The following is an 8317-nucleotide window of genomic DNA, read 5'->3' on the forward strand; positions in this document are numbered from 1 at the left end:
TTAGGTACCCAACTCATGTTGGGTCCTACAAGGTTAGTGCAAATATCCTTAGGGACCCAAATGCAAGTTTTGTCTCCCTTGCATTTTGCCCCTAACTTCCTAGCAACAATTTTCTTATCCTTTCTACAAATAGCAAAGGAAGCATTTAAAGCACAATAAATTGTAGAAGGTTTATTCACTACTTTCCTAGGAGCATGAATAATATTCTTTCTAGGCATAGCATTTTTCCTAGACATATTTCTACCATGCATAAAGGAAGAACTAGAAGCAAACATGGCATGTGAGTTAAAATCATCATAAGCATTATAACTCCTATAAGCATTTCTAGTTTGTCTCCTATCATGATATATAAAAGCATGATTCCTTTTAGTGCTACTTGCCATAGGGGCCTTCCCTTTCTCCTTGGCGGAGATGGGAGCCTTATGGCTTGTCAAGTTCTTGGTTTCCCTCTTGAAGCCAAGCCCATCCTTAATTGAGGGGTGTCTACCAACCGTGTAGGCATCCCTAGCAAATTTTAGTTTCTCAAAATCACTTTTGCTAGTCTTAAGTTGGGCATTAAGACTAGCTACCTCTTCATTTAATTTAGAAATGCAAGCTAGGTGTTCACTATAAGCATCAATGTTAATATCTTTACACCTAGTGCACGCTACAACATTTTCTACACAAGAGGTGGATTTACTAGCAATCTCTAACTTAGCATTCAAATCATCATTAATGCTCCTTAATTTAGAAATTGTATCATGGCAAGAAGATAATTCACAAGAAAGCATTTCATTTCTTTTAACTTCTAGAGCATGAGATCTTTGAGCTTCTACAAATTTATCATGTTCTTCATACAACAAATCCTCTTGCTTTTCTAAAAGTATGTTCTTATCATTCAAGGCATCAATCAATTCATTAATTTTGTCTACCTTGGTTCTATCTAGGCCCTTAAACAAACACGAGTAATCTACTTCATCCTCATCACTAGATTCGTCCTCACTTGAAGAAGCATAGGTAGAGTTCCGAGTACATACCTTCTTCTCCCTTGCCATAAGGCATGTGTGACGCTCGTTTGGGAAGAGGGTTGATTTGTTGAAGGCGGTGGCGGCGAGTCCTTCATTGTCGGAGTCGGAAGAGGAGCAGTCCGAGTCCCACTCCTTGCCTAGATGCGCCTCGCCCTTTGCCTTCTTGTAATTCTTCTTCTTTTCCCTCTTATTTCCCTGTTCTTGGTCACTATCATTATCGGGGCAGTTAGCGATAAAATGACCAATCTTACCGCACTTGAAGCATGAGCGCTTCCCTTTTGTCTTGGTCTTGCTTGGCTGCCCCTTGTGACCCTTTAGTACCGTCTTGAAGCGTTTAATGATGAGAGCCATCTCTTCATCATTAAGTCCGGCCGCCTCAATTTGTGCCACCTTGCTAGGTAGCGCCTCCTTGCTTCTTGTTGCTTTGAGAGCAAAAGGTTGCGGCTCGTTGATCGGTCCATTCAAGGCGTCGTCCACGTACCTTGCTTCCTTGATCATCATTCGCCCGCTGACGAATTTTCCTAGGACTTCTTCGGGCGACATTTTGGTGTACCTGGGATTCTCACGAATATTATTCACCAAATGAGGATCAAGAATGGTAAAGGACCTTAGTAATAGTCGGACGACGTCATGGTCCGTCCATCTCGTGCTTCCATAGCTCCTTATTTTGTTGATAAGGGTCTTGAGCCGGTTGTATGTTTGGGTTGGCTCCTCGCCCCTTATCATCGCAAACTTTCCAAGCTCGCCCTCCACCAACTCCATTTTAGTGAGCATGGTGATGTCGTTCCCTTCGTGAGAAATCTTTAGGGTGTCCCATATCTGCTTGGCATTGTCCAAGCCGCTCACTTTATTGTACTCGTCCCTGCACAAAGAGGCTAGCAACACAGTAGTAGCTTGTGCATTTTTATGGATATGTTCATTGATAAACATAGGGCTATCTGAGCTATCAAATTGCATTCCACTCTCTACAATCTCCCATATGCTAGGATGGAGAGAGAACAAGTGAGTACGCATTTTGTGGCTCCAAAATCCGTAGTCCTCTCCATCAAAGTGAGGGGGCTTGCCAAGTGGAATGGGGAGCAAATGCGAATTTGAACTTTGCGGAATACGAGAGTAGTCAAAAGAAAAGTTCGAATTAACCGGTTTCCTTTTCTCGTAGTCGTTGTGGTCGTCGTCCTTTTGGGAAGAAGAGGATTCGTCGTTGTCGTAGTAGACGATCTCCTTGATGCGCCTTGTCTTCTTCTTCTTCCCATCTTTGCGCTTGTGGCTTGAACCCAAGTCGGTAGACTTGTCATTCTTCGGCTCGTTGAAGATAGACTCCTTCTCGTTGTTGTCGACCACCATCCCCTTTCCCTTAGGATCCATCTCTTCGGGCGATTAGTCCCTTTCTTGAAGAGAACGGCTCCGATACCAATTGAGAGCACCTAGAGGGGGGGGTGAATAGGTGATCCTGTAAAACTTAAACTTATAGCCACAAAAACTTGTTAAGTGTTAGCACAATTATTGCCAAGTGGCTAGAGAGGAGTCTCAACAAAACACAATACCACAAGAGATCAAACACAGAGAGGACACAGTGGTTTATCCCGTGGTTCGGCCAAGACCAACGCTTGCCTACTCCACGTTGTGGCGTCCCAACGGACGAGGGTTGCAATCAACCCCTCTCAAGCGGTCCAAAGACCAACTTGAATACCACGGTGTTTTGCTTTGCCTTTCAATATCCCGTTTGCGAGGAATCTCCACAACTTGGAGTCTCTCGCCCTTACACTTAAGATTCACAAAGAAATACAGAGTAAGGGAGGGAATGAGCAATGCACACAAGACTTCAAAAGATCAGAGCAACACGCACACAAGCAGCAACAAGAGCTCGCAACACAACTCAAAGAGTTCACAACTCCACAAGAGCTCTATATGCTATCACAATGAAACGAATGCGCGAGATCGATGTCTTGGTGCTTAGAGATGTTGTAGGAATGCTTGGTGTCCTCCTCCATGCGCCTAGGGGTCCCTTTTATAGCCCCAAGGCAGCTAGGAGCCGTTGAGAACAAATCTGGAAGGCCATCCTTGCCTTCTGTCGTCGGGCGCACCGGACAGTCCGGTGCACACCGGACACTGTCCGGTGCCCGATTTATTTCCATAAACAGCGCAGTCGACCGTTGCAGACCGTTGGAGATCTGGGAGCCGATGGCGCACCGGACATGTCCGGTGCACACCGGACAGTCCGGTGCCCCTTTCCGACCGTTGGCTCGGCCACGTGTCTCGCGCAGATTGTGCGGCCGACCGTTGGCCCGGCCGACCGTTGGCTCACCGGACAGTCCGGTGCACACCGGACAGTCCGGTGAATTATAGCCGTACGCCGTCGGCAAATTCCCGAGAGCGGCGTCATCAGGTCGAGGCAGCCTGGCGCACCGGACACTGTCCGGTGCACCACCGGACAGTCCGGTGCCCCAGACCGAAACAGCCTGTTGGCTGTACACAGCCAACATTCTCCTTTTCTTCTTCTCTCTGTTTCTAACACTTAGACAAATATATTAGTATACAAAACCAATGTACTAAGGCTTAGAAACATACCTTTACTTGTGATTTGCACTTTGTTCATCCATGGGCATAGATTTACATTTAAGCACTTGTGTTGACACTCAATCACCAAAATACTTAGAAATGGCCCAAAGGCACATTTCCCTTTCACACAGCCGGGCCCATTTTTAATGAGTTACCTAGACACGCACCCGAGCCACCACATAGGGCACCCGCACATAATTACGGACGGTCCGGGCCAATGTCCGCACAGTCCGCATATGACCTTTTTGAGGAAGATTGTTACTTGAATCCTCACCCATCCCAGCAACACTCCCAATCACAATATGCAATGCACCAGCCCATTAATTCAAGACCTAGAGCCCAGGAAAGCTTTCCGGCCCCACCTAGAAGGCCGGAAAGAAACGATCAAACATATGAGCCATATAGGGCAAATGGAAATGCACCACATAGCTCAAACCAATGGGGGGAACGACAACATACTAACATGCAACCAACCCCACCTATGTTTGACCAGAGAGCCGGTGGTCTTGCACCGGCTGCCGTTGATATAGTGAGGGAAGAAATAGCCGGGGCGTTCCGAGATAAGCTCGGAGTAAGCATGATCCCTGGGGGGCAATCATATCGGAAGCCTTATGACAGCCGATTTGATCACCACCCATACCCACATGGAACCAGGATACCCGAGTTTGCAAAGTTTTCGGGTGACCAAGGAAAGAGCACGCGTGAGCACATAGGCCAGTTCCTAACACAATTAGGAGAATTGGCCGACACCGAAGCATTCCGTGTGCGTTTATTTTCATTATCCTTAACAGGGACTGCATTCACATGGTATGCCACGCTCCCTCCTAATTCCATTTTGTCATGGGGAGACTTAGAGCAAAAATTTCATGAACATTTCTTCTCTGGTGATTATGAGCTAGATTTAGTAGACTTAGTGACCCTACGACAAGAAAAGGATGAATCGGTTAGTGATTATATCCGGAGATTCCAGGATACGAGAAACCGATGCTTTCAAATTCATTTAACAGAAAAACAACTGGCGGGAATAGCCTTTGATGGATTGCGCTATTATTTAAAAGAGAGATTAGAAGGCATCCAGTTCTTTACTCTAGCACAATTACATCAGAGAGCTTCGGCTTGTGAAAGCCGAAGCAAAGAACTAGTCAGAACGGTTCATCATAATGTCCCTATAGTAGAACACAATCAAAGTAGTTCGGACGATGAACCAAAGAAAGTTTACACTGCCGAAATAGTTTGGCCCGAGCAGGCCAAATCTTCGGCTTGCTCCTCCTTGCAGTCAGTTCAAAAGGAACGACAGGAGGAGGTTAAGTTTACATTTAATGTCGGCAAATGTGATAAGATATTCGATGAATTACTAAAAATGGTAACATTAAAATTGATTATATCGTTCCACCTGCCGACAAACTAAAGCGTCGCGCATACTGCAAGTGGCACAACTCATTTTCCCATGCCACTAATGATTGTAATGTGTTCCGACGACAAATTCAATCGGCCATTAACGAGGGACGATTGAAATTTCAGGAGGACACGGAGCCCTTCCCAATGAATGTGATCGACTTTAATGGCAAAAAGGTCCTAATTCGGCCCAACACAGCCGATAAGGGCAAAGACAAAGAAGTCATCATCGGCAACGCACGGGAGGCCGATGGAAACAACAAAATTTCTTGCAGGAAAGTGATGGCCGAGAAGACTCCTGATGGAGGGGAGACACTGAAGGTAACCATCACAAACTCCAGCGCTGGGGGGCAAGCATAGACAAGGGGATATGCGCGAGAACCCATACTACGCATCGCAGACGGTCCGGTGTCTAGGCGCGGACGGTCCGTAACATCACCGGACGGTCCGAAGCGTTCCGGCGGACGGTCCGGCAACGTCAAAGAGCCGCGGCGACCACGTACCTTCAAACCACGACGACCAGAAATAGGTACGTGGAAAACTAACACGTTCAAGGCAACTGGTCGGTTGGTAAAATCTAGCCCGACCTTTGATCAATTATTGTCTAAATATGTGAAAAAGAAGGCTGGCTCCAGCGACCGGCCACCAAAGGGACCTCGCTTACCCACCCAGGTGCGACGGCAGGTTAGGCCGATTGGACCACCACACCAATCGGAAAGGACGGGAGGTCATAATGTTCAATTAAGACCTAACATACCTGCATGGACACCTCCACCACCATATCTACCTATGCCATATTCATACACATACATACCTTCACCATACGTCCCAAATCAAATGTGGGGCATGCCACCATACCCACTTAGGATGCCACAGTACCCCGCTTGGGGGGCACCCCAAACATCTGTATTCAATAGGTTGACACCTCTAGTACAAGACCGATTGAGAGCCCCTCAATCTGGTCCACAAGCACAGGCCCAGCAAGATTGCCGAACAATTCGGCCCCAAAGGCTGACTAATCCGGCAGGGGGGCATACAGCTACAACCTCCAACAGTACGAAAAAGGGAGACGTCATTAAAATAGGAACGACAGATGTCGTCGTACAACAAAATAACGAAGGGCCAATGATTTTTGGTGAATCGGCCAACACAAACAAAAAAGAAAGTACGACTGTCAATAAAATAGCCGATCCAAAATACTCCATGCCCCGATGGTGCCCATCGGGATTGACACGATCGCAAAAGCGAAAATTACAGCGCCTTAGAGCAAAGGAGAATCAGGAGAAGGAGGCGGAAAAAATATTCAATGACACACATCCGCAGTATCCGCCACCACAAAAGAGATGGAGACCAAAGGCCGTTGAGGAAAATCAAACGGCCATAAAGACAGAAAATAAAACAGCAACTGTGCAGCTCTTTGCAGGTATAGCAGACAGTCCGGCTATAAAGACCGGACCAACCGTACAGGGCGCGGACCGTCCGACCCCTGAGGCCGACTCATCCGCAATAAACCATGACACCTGCAACGACGTGCCGACACCCATGGAGGAAGATGACCTGCAAGGAGAAGACCTGGTCGACTACGAAGCTACGCCAGAACACTTGGAAAATTAGGAAAAGCTAGGTGACGGATTGGTCAGGATCAGTATGATGCTCGACGGTGTTGGGACCGACAGTTCGATCAAAGCTAAAGGGGTCACGTCCGAGACCAAGACCACTGCGTACCATCCTAGTAAGTGGCAAGATGCCTAAGAAAATCGATGTGATAACATCGAGTTAGTTACTTTTGGTTCGCTCAGCTCCACCAAAAGGCAGGGGGGCATATGTTGAACACCAATTTGAGCGCGCGGACGGTCCGGCCCTGAGGCCGGACGGTCCGCGGTCCGGACGGTCTGCGCCTGTGGGCCGGACGGTCCGCGCGTGCGCAGAACAGATTAGGGTTCCGAGTTTTGTGCTACGGTTGTTAGCTAAAATCATGGGATAAGCTCGGAAATTAGTTTGTAAAGGGTCCAGCCCCCCTCCTCTATAAATAGAGAGGTATACGGCCGATTTGTAATCATCAATCGAATCAATACAACTTCTATTTTCATTTTACCTTAGGAGTAGTTCTAGTTTAGCCCTAGTTTAGCCTTCCAATCCCCAAATTCTCCGCCTCTCCTCGACTCTATGTCGATTAGAGGAGTCTAGGTCGGTCTACCCGAGCCTAGACACCACCTAGGATCTCTCCTCCCCGACGGGGTCCCTCCCGGGAGCGAGATCCAGGCGCCGCCGGCGATCCTCCGCCGCCCCTGCGCACGCGCGGACCGTCCGGCCCTAGGGCGCGGACCGTCCGGCCGTCAGGCAGGGAACCCGAGCTCCTGCACCAGGTCGCGGACCGTCCGGCCCTGCGCCGCGGACCGTCTGTGCCTGACCAGAGAGCACCACCGCCTCGCGCCAGGTCGCGGACCGTCCGGCCCTGGGCCGCGGACCGTCCGCGCCTGACCAGAGAGCACCGCCGCTGGTTCTCTTGAGTAATTGGCGCCTCCAAAAAGGTGTCAACAGTACCAAAGGTGACCTTGATCCTGAGGAGGAAGGTGCAGCAGATAGAACTATGCATTAGGTTATTCGGTTCGGTTCCTCAGTTTTTAGAAAATCCAGTTCCCAAAAAATTAGAACCGAAATATGCATCCAGGATAGAAGGAACCGGAAATTTTGGTTTTGATTGTTTTGGTTCTAACCAAATAGATCGAAATTTAGCAAAACAACATAATTTTAGAGTTTAGCAAAAGTGCATAGATGGCCAAATTAGGATTGGGATGGATTGATTTGGAGGGGTTGTGTGACTATATACTTAGGATTTGGGAAAGCTATATTAAGCCGGACCTAAAATTCTATTGGTCTATTGGGCTTCTATTGTATATTCATTTTTATGGTTAGTTTGATTTTCTGAGGTCTAGAACTAATATTACTCCAGTTATTTCATTTTTTCTAAAACATGGAAAAAAATTATTGATGCTTAATTCGGTTTGGTTTTTTTTATTTTGGTTTATTCTGCCTAGGTCCAGCCATAGGAAGTAATTGGAGCGATCAAAAATGAAATGTAACATGCAAAAAGACCCTATTTAGTGTGCCAATCGTCGTGGTTTTGAACTCACATAATTAAATTTGTAGGCCGACGGGAATTTTGCGTTGTCACTGTCTTGATGGCCTTGCTCCGGTGAAGAGAGAGAGAGAGAGAGTCTAGACTAGTTCATGGAAATGCCATGTGTCCAATATGGTACTGATGTCTTTGTTGTTGCTTGAATGTGTTACAGGGTGGAGCCAGAGCTCTCGTGGTTGTGTATCTACTAGGACTTATTCAAAAATGAGTCGAATGG

The sequence above is a fragment of the Zea mays genome, chromosome 7, assembly GCF_902167145.1.
Source record: "Zea mays cultivar B73 chromosome 7, Zm-B73-REFERENCE-NAM-5.0, whole genome shotgun sequence".
Taxonomy (NCBI): Eukaryota; Viridiplantae; Streptophyta; class Magnoliopsida; order Poales; family Poaceae; genus Zea; species Zea mays.